The 14,818-nt window shown below is 35.9% G+C and overlaps 1 protein-coding gene across 1 annotated transcript in view; it reads left to right on the top strand.

Annotated features, from left to right (window-relative positions):
• Window positions 1-14,818, top strand: part of mib1 (E3 ubiquitin-protein ligase mind bomb 1) — a 135,383-nt gene that overhangs the window by 70,954 nt on the left and 49,611 nt on the right. The gene's annotated exons all lie outside the window — the stretch shown is intronic.

Genomic DNA, 14,818 nt, shown 5'->3' on the forward strand with positions numbered 1-14,818 from the left:
ATGATGGCGCTGTAGTCCTAGGTTTCGATCTTTTCTCATTCTGTTTGCCTCGGAGGCATCAACATTATCGTTCACTAGAAATGCAGCAGCGTCCCCTCTTCCTTTTTTTCTTCCCCTTATCCTTTCCTTTGTTCCTCCTTTTTTTATGTTCCTTAGTTTCTTAGAAAGGATGAACGAGATTGATGTTTGTTTTTGCTTCTATAGCCTACATCATTCTATCTACTATGTTCGCTGGCGGCTTTTTCTTCTGCCCCCCCCCCCCCAAGACGTTTGTTTTCTGGATGCGGACGAGATTGAAATGTCACATATTTAAGCTAGAAATAAAGTTCCATACTTATTCACCACATTTGTTCGACACTGAAGTAAAAAAAAAACCATTCGCCTTCTACCATTCTTTCTCAAAGAGTAGAGATCTCACTTTTCACCTCTATCAGACTGTTTTTGGAAAGTTTGGAATTATGTCAAATTTTCTGAATAAGCCTCTGCTAGCGATTTCAGTATTTGTGTTGAGTTTGAAATTGATTGCCCTGCCTTAAAACGGTTCGTTTTTATCAGGTTATTAATTATAGGATGTATGTGTGTGTACGTAGTCTTTCAGATTCTTGTGCTTCCTCAACTTCGATTTTTTTTCGGAAACACGTATTAGTTTTTTTTTCCATCAGCATGATTAATGGTAACTGTACCCAGAGTTGCCAATTGCTACGGACGTCCGTAGTTTCTACGGACGGAAAAAATGAAAATGAAATACGGAGGAAAAAAAGAAATACGGAGCTACGGGGAGACACTCAATACTACAGAAATCGGTTTTTAAAAAATCGGGTCTTCGAGATTTTTATTATTATAAAATTTCATCGATCTTTATCGTAACGATGAATTTATATACGCATGTGAGAAAGTTCGAGAGAAGACAAACTCGGAGCCGATCTGTTTTGTCTCTGCGCGAAGGCAATCTGTAAAGCCGCGTCTAAACCCGCCTCTCTACCAAGACCTTCTATAGCAGAAAGTCTGTGCGCGAAGCTCGTGACGTCTCTGAAGTCGTACATTTAACCTATAGTCATTGGATGTACTGCAAAAAAAAGGGTTTTATTCAATGGCTGCAGGTGAAATGGACGACTTCGGTGACGTCAAAGCTTCGCGCGAAGGCTTTCTGCTATAGAAGGTGTTGACTCTACTCGATGCCCAAACGCGCAAAAACCTGTTTTCCGTCAAAACCGCCCCATGGGATAAAAACAGGTTTTGAATGGTTCAGCGCGGCGGGTCCGGACCCGGTTTCATTTTCATACTGCATGGTCGAGCTCGCGGAACTTTTGTCGGAAAGAATGTTTCGTCGTAGGTGCCTTAGGAGCTCTAATACCAAGGAAACTGGGATGGGGAGCTAGGGTTGCTAGACGTCCGTATATACGACCAACAAGGGCGTATGCAGGTTGAGATTGCATTGAATATTCATGAATTATTAAGGAACTCGGCGACCTCGAAACGTTGTTTCGGGAGGGGGAGTCTCATGTGTCCTCTAGGTTTCAGTGCCACTGAGGCGATGTATTTAACGAACTTTGAATTTAAAAAAATTAAATTTTTGAGAGATTTTTTATTGTACTACGATTATGTTGTCTTAAAGGGGTACCCCCTTTCCATGGCAAAGCTGAACATTCATTACTGCTGACGAGCTTTAAGCCAATGATGGCATGTCTGGGTACCCATGAATCATTGGTATCACCATCAGTTATAATTTTGAAAATAACTGTAAAGTAAGAAAACAATCTTTTCAAAACTGTAACTTTGAATGACGCATTAATTTTATTCCAAGAGAGGCTAGTGTATATTTGCAGTTTCATATTCAGAAATGACATTCCCCTTATCCAGTTACTAGACTTATCCAGTTACTAGACTTATCCAGTTAATATGCCATAGCCAATATCTGAGGTCTCGGCGCTTTGGCTAGACTTCGGACCTTGGCCGGTCCCTAGACTATTTGACAGTCTCTCTACCGAGAAAGGCAGATCTTTAACACGATAACTGACATAAATATGAAAGTTCAGACATCTGTCGCTTTCATTTCTAAGATGAAGGTAATAGATGGCAGCACTTCTCGAACACAAGACGCACTCTGACATTATAAATATGTTAGGCCACAGCATGTGGTGCATGTGTACGGTTTAATAATAGCCCTGTTTTTTTATCGCACAACCTAATGATACGAGTGCAGAAAAAATCCATGCAAAGCGCACTTCTGCTGGTACATTGAAACCTGTATAAAACGGAAGGTCAAGAGACCGAAATTATTTTCCGTTCCAGACAGGTTTCCGTTTTATAGAGGTGCATATAAAAATATATGCAGTGATTTATTTCTATCGTTTACGAAACTTGAGTTTTCAGAGCATCACCCTAACTTCTATAAACCAACGAGTGTCAAACAGAGACATGCATATTATATTATTTTGAATTTTTTCATGTTTGCTGTTTTAAATAACTATACAATTGAAATTTCATATTAAATGCGCTGAAGTTAAAATTCAATATAAAACGTTCTCCTGAATAGCAATAGAATAAACACTTTTGTCAAAAATTGAAATTTTTTAAACAGTGAAACCTCTATATAACGATATTCTGCGGATAAAGAAAAAATATCGTAGAGGGATTATATCGTTATATCGAGAGGCAAAATTATCCTTACGTGTGATCAAATTTATGCTGCTGTTATCTACATCAACATTGTTAATACCATCAGAAAATGCTCTTTTATTTATTTATTCGCCGCAAAAAATTAATAAAATTCACTTGGATGCATTGTCCTTGTAAAGAAGTTTACTGCATTGCATTTTCGTGTCTTACACAGAAAGTAGCAAAACCAATAACTTACTTTGGCTTTCGGAGATTTTTTAGTGCAAAATATTGATATTATCAGGCGCCTTGAGAAGAAGGAAAACAAGTGACGAAGTTAAAATTAAATTCAAAACGATTTTGAGCGAAATATAAAAAAATATCGTTATTCATAGTGGTTTCAAAAATCTTCTAAAAATATCGTTATAGAAAGATTTATCGTAGTAAAAGATATCGTTGTAGCAAGGTTACACAGTATTTAAAATAAAAATTGAGAAATTTCACATACCTTTTTAAATCAACAACCAAAATATACGTTTAAGAAAGAAAGATTTTACATATCTCTAGCATTTTTGTGTTCAAATTTAATGCGCGTTTCTTGTTGATGGTGGCCATCTCTACACTGAATGAAAATCCCTGCAGTATCCAAAACACGGTATCGCTAAATTGTGAACAATAATTCAGTCTCCTTCGCGTATTAAACTCCCGAAATTATCAAATTTTTTCCAAGAAATCGGAGTGTTTTCTAACAAAAGTCACCATTTCCATCATAAATGAAATGCTAAACAACCTTTTACTCAATTTTGAATAGTAAATCCGCTTCCTCTCAAGCCCGACCCCGAGAACCAGTTCAGATACTAGATAATAAGCATTCATCGTTTTTCCAAGAAGTGAAAGAGTTTGCCTATAACAAAAGGGGGGGGGGCAGGAACGACTGAACTTTCCTCCCATCCAATGGACAAAAACTTGCACTTGGCCAAAAATTCTTTCCGTTTTAGCAGATTTTGTATCTACAGACAGACTAAATATGCCTTCCGTTTCCACGTAAGACAGTTTCCATCTTAAAGAGGTTTCCTATGATTGAAAAAGCATTAATTCACAAACTATATGTCTGTGGTGTTTGGTCAGAACATGACATCTCCAAAAAATTGCTTTTTGATCTAAAAGTAGGTCTTGCTAATTATAACTAATTAGAACTGAGATAAATGCACAAATACGTGCGTGCGGCTAAACAACATGCTGATGTATGATATTTTCATTTGTATTTGTGTGTATGCTTTATTTCTGATTTTTTAATGACAATGAAAATGCTTATATCTCAAAAATGTGATTTTGGAATTATGTTCTGACCAAACACCACAGATATTTGCTCCGTTTAAGGCAGGTTTCCGTCTCGGCAGTGTCCGTCTTAGGTTTCACAGTAGTTAGTTTCGATAGTTGAGTTAGCGGTATGTATTTTACGTTTTAAGTGTGTCATAATATAATTATCATTCGTTGTTATTAAAAGATTTATAAAAGGATTCCCTCTGGATTTTATTTGAATAACTTTACTATTTTCGAAGCAATTTCATGTTAGGGTATATGTGTGATATTTTTTCTATCTGATGTTTTTCGATAGAAATGTTGCAGCAAATTGGCATATTCTTTGGATGATATATATATTGACCGCCACTGCATTTACCAGGAGAAAAACAAACTGCTGTTAAGTATTTGCAATTGCGTTAATGACCGCTCACTTATTTTCCCTGCTGGATCCCATTCGAAGCGGTGTTATTTTTTTCATTACGGAGTCAAGCGAAACAACCAACCATTTGGAGTTCGACCCTGCTGGTACTGATGATGATCAGACCTGGCAGGGAGAAAGCTGAATTGATTGGGGCGTCATTTGCACCGAACTCGATTTTTTGCAAATATTTTTTAGCGAAGGTAGTGGCTTCCCTCCATTCTGTTGGACCTTTTTCTCCACCTTTCGTTTCGATTTCGATTGGGAATGTCTGCTTCTGCTTTCTTTCACTCTTGTTTTTATTGCTGAAGAATCGTTCTCAAATTCTACTCTGTTACGTGCGGCCAGTCATACTATTTCGTTACCGGTAATGAAGTTACAGTAATTGTTTTGTAATATTACGACGAATATTCATGAATTAATTTTTTTAACTATTGATATCAATGCCTACACTTGAATGTTGATCGAAAAAGAAATAACGGTCCCATGATCTTTTTTTTCTCGAAATATTCTTTCTGTGGAAAGCTCGAATTATATATATACTACAGTATATATATAATTTTTCACACACAATAGTATACACATATATTACTTATATGTACAGTGATCAGTATATTACGCAATATAACTTTATAAACTTTATATTTTTCTTTTTATACCAAGACAAAGTATTATTCTTTAAGTTTACGTTAGGGCCCACTGCAAAGAATGCGCTAATGTGAAAAAACTCACACTTGTCCTCTTTATCATAAATTCAGATTTGAAACATACATTTTACAACCCTGTTTACGAACATTGTATCCTGGGGAAAGGGTGAAAAGTTTATTTAATTTTGCATTATTTACATTAAGGTGAAATTGATATTCACGACATCATCGAATTATAAATTTCATGCCGATATCTCGGAAACATAGTTTTTCTGGACACCTCGGCTATAACGACCACAATTTTGCGACACCCTTGTGACTGTATTTATAATCGAGTTTGACTGCAGATGAAGACCTAATTTGGTTCTCACATTAGGTTTAGAAGGCGTGCCAGATACTACACGCGCCTGTGCATTACATTCTCTCTCTCAGGTTTAGTTCTTGTCTCCTTTGTTACTATTAGTTTGGGTTGCCCTTAATGGAAAACGGTAACCTGTAAATACTGGTAGAGATTTTTTCCTTTCCGTCCTTCTGTCTTTTTCCTTTTTTGGATAGTATTTTTTCTTTTAGGCTAGTGGGAGCTCGTAAAACAGTCGATTCAGTAGCTGCTCTCGTTCTCTTTATGGAGCTGGTGTTTTTCCCCCGAATTGTTTATATGTACAGCTTTTTTTTCTTTTCTATCCTTTTCTCTTTACTAGCTACTTTCCTCTGCATTGCGTTTCTCCCATTTTCCTCCTAAATTCCGTCGCGATACACTTGCCTTGCATGTCAACTGTAAATGAAAAGTGCACTTTGCACTTTCTTCCTATCTCTGCTTCCCGCAACCTCCTTCCCTGTTCCGTCGATCATAAATTTGAAGCAGCTGTTAAATCTTTCACTTCGGGTGATTCTACATTTCAAAAAGAATTTTTTTTCTTAAAAAAATGTAGCAGTGAGACATGTTCCTGAAAGACAGGCAAGATTATATCGGAAGATTATAAAAATTCTATAAAACAACGAAAAAAAAAAGAAACTTCGTATGTTTAATGGGGGGCTTATAAAATAAATATTGGTTGTCTTCATGCTCAAATGACAGTGAATGGCCGATATGTTATTCTGAACAAAAATTTGAATTGATAAAATGCTCTTAAAGATCGATTTTCTTGAATTTGAACTTTTTTCTTTTAAACCACGGCCTTTGTCTTTTTCTTGTTTTTTAACATCATTTGAATTCACGCGTAATGATTTTTTTAATGTAATTGATATAGGAAGAGGGTTTTAAAGATCCAACATTTTTTAACATTTAAATTCTTTCGTACCTCGCGTGCTTTTTTGAAGACACTACCGATTGTTAACCAAAAAAAAACTAACATCTATATCGTATAAATCTGGGAGCCTCGTAGTTGGGATAAGATTTTAGCACTGTTTTTCAGCAAGGGATTCATTATTAGCTCTAAATGCGATGACGATAGTCGGTGAAAAGGTTTTCGCTGTTTCATGTTAAGGCATTCGAGCATTATTATTTTTCCCTTAAATTACTTTGGAACTTCTCATGGATTATAATTATTTGCTAAAAAAGTCTTTTCTTTCCTTTGTTAATAAATTTGTTAAATATTTTATTGTACCTGTATATAATTTAGAGGAAAAATGAAAAAATGTTAAGGGGAAGCTAGAAACGTAACTTTAGGATTATATAAAACTAGCTGATACCCGGCGACGTTGCCCGCCCCGTAAAAAATTTATATATGTATAGCTTATTAATTATTTCTTGATAAAAAATTATTTTTGTTTTTAAATATTTTAATTAAAAACTTCAGGCAATCGCTTGTGGATACACAATATTTTTTGTTTTTCCATCTGGTGTGTAGACGTACAAATTTTTAGGATTACAAACACGCGAACAGGTGACGAAAAGCTGTCCGTGTGAAATACAGGGCTCGAATAGGTTGATACCTGCCACTGCTAACGACTGGTCTTGTGCTTTGTTGATTGTCATGGCAAAAGCTAAACGAATGGGAACCGCAACCGCTCGAAAGTGAATGGCATTTCTTCAGTGATAATTGGAATACGTGGAATGAAGACGTCGTCTCCTTCGGCACATCCAGTTAGATTCATGATGTAATTGTGCAATTTCTTCATGCAAAGTCTGGTGCCATTGCAGAGTCTCGATGTCTCCAAATTTCTTAAAAGTATTATAGGTGCACCGACTTTGAAGGTCACACCCGGAATATCCAAAGAGTTCAGAAATTCTGCAGGATACGGAACTGTTTGCATTGTGTCTGTGACAGTGTCAACCGATTTGTAAGATGGAGTCTCCCGGAATAATTTTTAGTATTTTTTCGTTGATCTTGTTCACACTGTCATTTTTCGGTGCCAGAATCGCTCTCTTACAAAGCCACTCATGGTTTTGTGAGAGAGCGATTCTCATGATTCCATGAGCCACTCATGGTTTCGGTGATTTTGTTAAATGTTTGGGAAGACTTTGTCTGCAAGTTCTTGAACTAAGTTTAACAACTGGTAAAATCCATTTGGGAACGCAGTCAGTCCACTGCTTGGGTCTACGGGAATTCTCCCATTGCCAAGTTTGATCAAATGATGTGAAAATGATAGCAGCGCTGAGACATTTTGCAGTTGAACTCGCATGTTGGTGGATAATGAGAATATTTTAACTTCGTGCCAGAGTGTTGATGATTTAAGGCAAGCATTGAGTTCATCAGCTGGCGTTGAACATTTTTATTCCTAATTTTGTCGTCGTACTTGTTGTCCTCTGTTGTTAGTGATATCATATGTCAAGCTTGTGCAGCGAATATTATTCAAACGCCTTTTAAGCATTTTTTAAACTGAAATTATACCTCTACGATGGGCGGTTGATGGGATAAAGGCCGTATTAGCACTTACAGGACACCCTGTATATAGGCAAGCAAAAATATCTGGCGCTTCCCGGGTTTTCTTCAATTACTGGGAAGATTGGAAAATTGACAAAACATTATAAAGGAATAAACTGTTATAATGGCAGCATTAAAGATGCGACAAACCATTGTAAAGGCATATACACGTCTGAAACGCATTGTTGGGAACCACGGTAATCAAAATAAACGTTCCGAAAGTGATTGTTGAGGCCCCAAAACTATTGTTACCCATAGTTTTTCTCCCATTTCGGGCATTTACCCAGCTCTGACGAACTTTTAAAGTAGCCTATGGTTCATTCCCGGTCCTGTTTGGTATATGTGCAAAATCTGGTGACGATCGGCCTAAAACTGTAGATTTGTATAAAGAACAGACATACATACTTTCACATTTATATATGAGATGGCACACTATTTCAAACGTTCTAGGCTATTTGCAGTTTTAAAGAGAAACTAAAATTTCATTTGTGAATGTATCTACCAACTCGGAAACTAGCCGTCTTAGAAAATACTTTTAATCCGCGATAATTTAGAGCAGTGTTTCCCAAATTAGTTGAGGGACGATGAGAAGAAACATTTTTGAAGAAGGTGGGGCGATAGAGAGAGCACACACAAAAAGTTTATAAAAACTATGATCTAAGACAGGGGTCTTCAACGCATGACCGGTGGGCCGTATATGGTCCTTAGAGTGTTCATCCGTTGATCATTTTGAGTAACTACTGAAAATTGAAAGACGATAAAAAAAAATAGACAAGCATGTATCGGAATATTTTTAGAATTTTCAGAAATGCTTGAAATCATTTCAGTAATTAGCGAAAAAATTATTTCAGGAGTATTGAAAGAAATTATTTCATAACGGATGAAAATTCATAAATAATAAAAAAATAATAATTTCAGAATTGTCGAAAGTAGTTTCAGAATAAATACAAGAAATATAATTTTAAAAAAATTTCAGAATTTATAAAGGAATTTCTGGGATTCAAAAAAAGTCATACTTAATGAAGGAAAATAATCTCCTGATTAATGAAAAACATTTAATTGAAAAAAAAAATTTGAATTAATGAAAATTCATAACTAAAAAAAATAGTTTCATGAACATCGAAAGTAGTTTAAGAATAATTATGAGAAATAATTATATGTAGAAACAAATTCAGAATTTATGAAAGAAATCATTTCAGGGATTGAAAAAAAATTCATACAGTCGAATCCCGTTTTAACGAATACCGTTATAGCGAAAATCTCGTTTTTACGAACACTTTTTTAATTTCCCAAATAAGTTTACATATGAACAATGCTAGGTAACCTGGAATTCCTTTATAACGAAATTTCGTTTTAACGAAGTGATTCCTCCGGTCTCTTGACGTTTGTTATAACGGGATTCGACTGCATTTAAATTAAGGAAAATTCATATTTCATTAAAAACAAGAATTTCTGAAGTTATGAAAATTCTATTTAATGAAAGAAAAATTTTCAGGGATCCATAAAAATTCATATTTCATTAAAGAAATGGTTCAATAAGAACCTATTATCAATTAAAGGAATAATTTCGGAATTTAAAAAAGTGTGGGCCTCGTTGGCTCATCCGTTATGACGTCGCTGTACATAAAATTATATTTAATCCTTGTGAGTCTGGACAGTATCTCGCAATTCTAAATACAGGGAAACCTCGCTACAACGTACTCCATATAACGACAAATTTCTCTACAACGATACTTTTTCTAATTTTGTTTGAAGTTGCCTTAGGTCTAATCGTAAACTCCTCTCGATACACAACAACATTCTTTACTACGATAAATATCTCTATAACGATATCGATATTTTTTGAGGATATATCGAAACTGCTCTACACAGCGATATTTTTTATATTTCACTCAAAAAACACCTTCAATGTACTTATAAATTCCTTATCAGTTTTTGTTCACTCGAGTGTTTAATGACATCGATATTTTGCGCTACCTACCCTCCAAAAGTGTTACAGGAGTTGTACAGTACACAATAGTGCTGTGCAATAAATTACTTTTCAGTGTGGAACAACTAACTGAATTTTATTAAATCAACTAATCAATTAGTGCTTGTTTTTCTTTCGTGAATAAATCTATGCATTTTATGATGGTATCAACAACCCTGGTTCAGAACATGATGCCAAAAACAGCATAACTTTGGTGGTGACTAATGATAATGTTACCTCTCGACGTAACGATAACCTCTCCACAACGATATTTTTTTTTCTCCTCAGAGTATCGTTATATCGACTGTACTGCAATATAACTTGGTGGCTTCACAGAAAGTTTTAATTTGGTCCGCAATGTGCGTGTGTGTCTGAAAGATTGAAGACTCCTGTTCTAAAATGCTGAGTTGTTTTCACTGCAATCGTAGTCTGCATGCAAATAAGCAACTATCTCGGAAGAAAGTGCTTCCAGCTGTTAGGAGTGCCGGTTTTGTCGGGGGGGTTCCCCCCCCCTTCGACTCGAAATCATATTTGTATAAGTATGGATGTATGTATATAATAATATGGGCGACAATAATAATGTCTTGGTTCAAATAAGTTTCATTCTACTATTTCACCCCACTTCGTATGACTGCACATTTTGATATTTAGATCTAGAAATTTCTTGTTTTTTTAATTTTCACCCTGGTTTTTTCGATCTGCATTCTGTCGACAGTTAAAAAGAGTATGAGTCTTTGTTTCCCTTCCGTTCAAGTGAAGGTCTCTTGGGTTTCGAATCAGGAGAAGAATAAAAAAGGAAAAGATGAATGCTGGTGCCCTCCTCCTCTTAGAATAGCTCAAGCCGCTGGCCCTTATATTGGAAAAGGCATTTTGCCACTCTATTGGGTTGCGCTAATATTACACCAATCTCCCCAGAAAAGGAAATGAAGGGCCTCGTATTGAAAAATCATTTCGGTATTTCTCCAGTTCTGAGCAAGCGACATGTATATAGGTGCATGGGTTTGTGTCGGTGACTTCCTCTCCCTTTTCAGCGGAATTCTTGCTGCTGATGTGTTTTTCTCCCCCACTTTTACTTTCTATCTCTACTGCCCTCTTTCACATTGACCTGTCATTTTCTTGAATTTCAGATAGCGGGATTTCTTTTTATTGTATTTTTTCCCCCTCTGCTTTGTGGTGGTTTTTAACGCGACATTAGGATTATTACAAAGTCGATACATCGGATTTTCTCTCTTCTTTTATTGTCTTTTACGTTACGATAGGAGACGCAGTTTATCGATTGAATTCGGTGGTGGTGATGATCATTCTTTTGTCTCTACATCGCACGTCGCAGGCGTCGGTAGCTCTCTCACTCGCTTACTATATACATGTTTGATGGAACTTAAAGACGGCAGCTCTCAGCTTCTTACTCCTCTGGTGATTACATCATAACTCTCAAAGTAATTTTTTTTCTTTGGTTTTTCGATCATGAAAAATATTAAATGTTCCAAATATCTGCAGACGTGTTTTAAGGGTCGCAATTATTGGATTCTCCGTCGATGCCTTTCGTTTCATCCCGATTTTTTTTTATGTTCCATTTCTATATTTCTACAGTTAATAAAATTACAGTTGAAGAAATCTAATTGTCAGCAGTAAGTTATTTTATGAATTAAATTTTGCGTGGCTTTATTGACGCAACGGTAGTTCCTTGAATTTTGTATCCGATCTCTTCATTAAACATATTGAATTCAAGTTTAATTGTTCAGTTATGGGGTTAGATGAATTAAACCCCTTGAGGGATTTTTGTCCAAAAGAAGCATTAACCTTTTTAACGGCAATGTTTTGAATTGGGAACATCGATTTTATTAATTAGAAAAAAAAAAATGTTTTTTCCTACATGAAAGCACATGATTTTTTCCCTGAACGTGAGAGATTCCAAACTTAATTCACAAAACGGAAATTTCATTCATTTCAGCACTTGTGCCACAAATTCAATTTTTTTTCAATTATCTATTTTTAAGGAATAATTTTTTTTAAATTTTGTTTGTTTGGATATGGGCAACTGCAGAAAATTTTCATGCATGAATTTTATTCCTGCTATCTCTAAATAATCAAAAGCGGAAACAATAGAAGAAATTAAGAAAACCAGTTGAAATCTTAATTCGGACAGTAAAATGTTAAGGGGCTCTTACGGCTAGGGCCGTATTTCAACGCAGGGCCGTCATTTCAACTTTTTCCGGGGGGGGGGGGGGCAAAGCAGATGTACTCAATGTATGTATGTGTATATATATATATATATATATACATACACCATTTTTAGTGTATTTTCAAAAGCCGGGGGGAGGGCAACTGCCCCCTAAATGACGGGCCTGGATGAGAGAGAAAAAATTCTGATGAAGGGGGCGATGGAATAGAAAGTTTGGGAAACTGTGGGCTAGGTTCAAAGATATTTGGTTAGTCAGCGAGTATGTGTTCTTAAAACTAGGAGCCCTTAAATAATGGGAGCATATTTAAAGGCACTATATATTTATCTCTTTTGTCGGTGCAGAAATCCAGATCGTGCTGATCCTTTATGATCAAAAGGATTCTTATCCTTATGATCAAAATGACTTTTACACGCATTTTCTCGTAGCCAGGCTTCATATTATATTAAATCTAGAAAAAGTGAGAAGAAAAAACTTAATTATATTATGGCTTCGAATTTTTTACAACACTGTACTGTATTGAGTAATAACCATTAAAATGAAGTTGAATGCTTCGTAAAGACTACTTTTTAAAATGTAGGTCTTGATCTCGTTAGTTCTCATGTGCACATAATGATTGTGTTGCGATAAAAACGATTAAATGATACTTGATGAAATTTCTGAAAGTTGTGCCTTAATTGAAAAAGTAAATAAAACCCTGAGATTAAGGCCGAGATTACACTTGATAAAAGTTCTTTTATAAAACTTGAAAAATGCAACCAATAAACGTATCGATTATATTCGAGCGAATGTAACCGGTCGGCATATTGGTAGGTTGGTTTTTTTCAAGTTTTGTAAAAGGTCGTTTATTACTTTACAGTGTAATTTTGCCCTAAGTAGAGTTTCAGTTTGAAGAATTTATATCGCGTGGGTACACACACACAGTGCGATGAAATTTTTATTTTATTCACCTCACGTGACTAAGTCAAAGTCTTACAGGTATCGCATTCATTGCTTACGACCATCCCGAAAGTTAGTACTCAACTTATGCAAAAATATGGCCAAGTCTATGTTCTTACGCTCTGAGTAAATGCAGAGACGTGTCACGATTTCGAATATGCTGTGGCACGTTCAAGTAACTCTTGGTGCGGTGTTAAGCATGAAAGAAAAAACAAATAAATCCTAGTGGTTGAAAGTTATTTTTGAAATTTTGTATGTGAAGTAGTTTTCTGTGTGAGCTCGTTGTGTGCGTGTGTTTGTATATACATATATACCTACTGTAAGTATATCTGAATTTTCTCTCTTTTTCTCTCTCTCTCTTTCTAATATATATTTTTTGCTGAAAGGCTCAAGATATTGGGCCGTTTTTGTCTGCATATACCTTAGAAAGCGAAAAAGACATCCAGAGAGGGAGGAGAGAATGACGCTTGGAGATAAAGAAAATACAAAAATCGCCTCAATCCGACATTCCATGAAAAGACCTTGCAAATCGAATTTCTCTATTGGTCGAAGAAAATGTCTTTCTGCCCAACACTCCCTGATATCGTTCCTCCTTCGCGGAGGTGATTTTTTTTCCACCTTTTGTTCTTTTCCATCTTTTTTTTCCCCTCATCCCTAGAGAGGGAAGGAGAAAGGGATTTATATATCAGCTATATATATATATATAGCAGTTCAATTCTATTTCTTTCTCCTCCAATGATATTGTGATGTCCAGCGTGAAAAACAGAAGAGCCGTGAAACGGACCGAATGATATTTGGCGTGTGTGTGTATATATGCGAGACAGAGACTTCGGTTCGATTCCGAGGTGGTAGGATTGAGGGGTGGAGCAATGTACGGTAAAGAACCGAATCGTATTCCGACTCATTCGTTCCTTGAAGAGTTGTCACGTAATGGGTTGTGGCTCTGGCGATCACATTCCTTGGAATTCTCTCCCAAAAATGTCCTGAGTGATTCTGGGATGGGGAAAGAAGAACGGATGGAGGGGATAGATTCCGGAAATAAGGAGATAATAGAGAAAAATGGGAGGTTCATCCCTAAAAAACGTGATTTTCATGGTCCTGTGATTGCGGGTTAGTAGACGGACAGTCCAGCTGTGAGTTGTAGAGTGAGTGTGAGATAGAACCCTTCGTGGGCGTTTTTTGCTACCTTACGAAATCTCAATTTCTTTTTGCACACCTTGTGATGTCTAAAATTCGAAGCTTATTTTCTATGCGATCGAATGAAAGTTCGTGTTTCAAAAACAATTTACTCCACCGAAATTGTTCTTTAGGGAAACCGATCTTAGAGATTTACTCTTTAATAAGATATCAAAACACTTAAGTACCACAACAAAGTCGATAGTACCAAGTAAATAGAACCAAGAGCATCTCGGTATTACTGAAAACTAGAATTACCAACAAATGTCAATTGGAAAAAAAAACCTATGAGCTATATATATATGCCATCGACACAGCCGCAAGTTTAGACGTGAATATGTCTTTTGCAGTTCGTTGCAATACAGAACGATAGCCTGGTACCTAAACTCGAATATGTATTCATATGAATAGGGTACCGTTGGACTTCAATTAACAAGATCCAATTTTATATACCACCTGATTTTTTTACTTGTGTACTTTCCAATAATTCACTTTTTTTTAAACCGTAATTTTTGTCAAAACCTACAGTATAACATCGCGTCGATCGCCTATAAGTAAAGGGGACACTTTAAACCTTTCCATATAAAATATCAATTTTTTTTTCCCCTGAAGTAGGTTTTATTCCGATTTTCAACAGGTGCAAAGCAAACAACCGTTTGCACACGTCAAGTAATTTTGGTAGTTGACTAAATTGTAAGTGTCGTCAAGTACAGTGAAACCTC

Source organism: Pholcus phalangioides, unplaced genomic scaffold, assembly GCF_987345545.1.
Source record: "Pholcus phalangioides strain wild (caught in Gottingen) unplaced genomic scaffold, Ppha-v1.0 ptg000008l_1, whole genome shotgun sequence".
NCBI lineage: Eukaryota > Metazoa > Arthropoda > Arachnida > Araneae > Pholcidae > Pholcus > Pholcus phalangioides.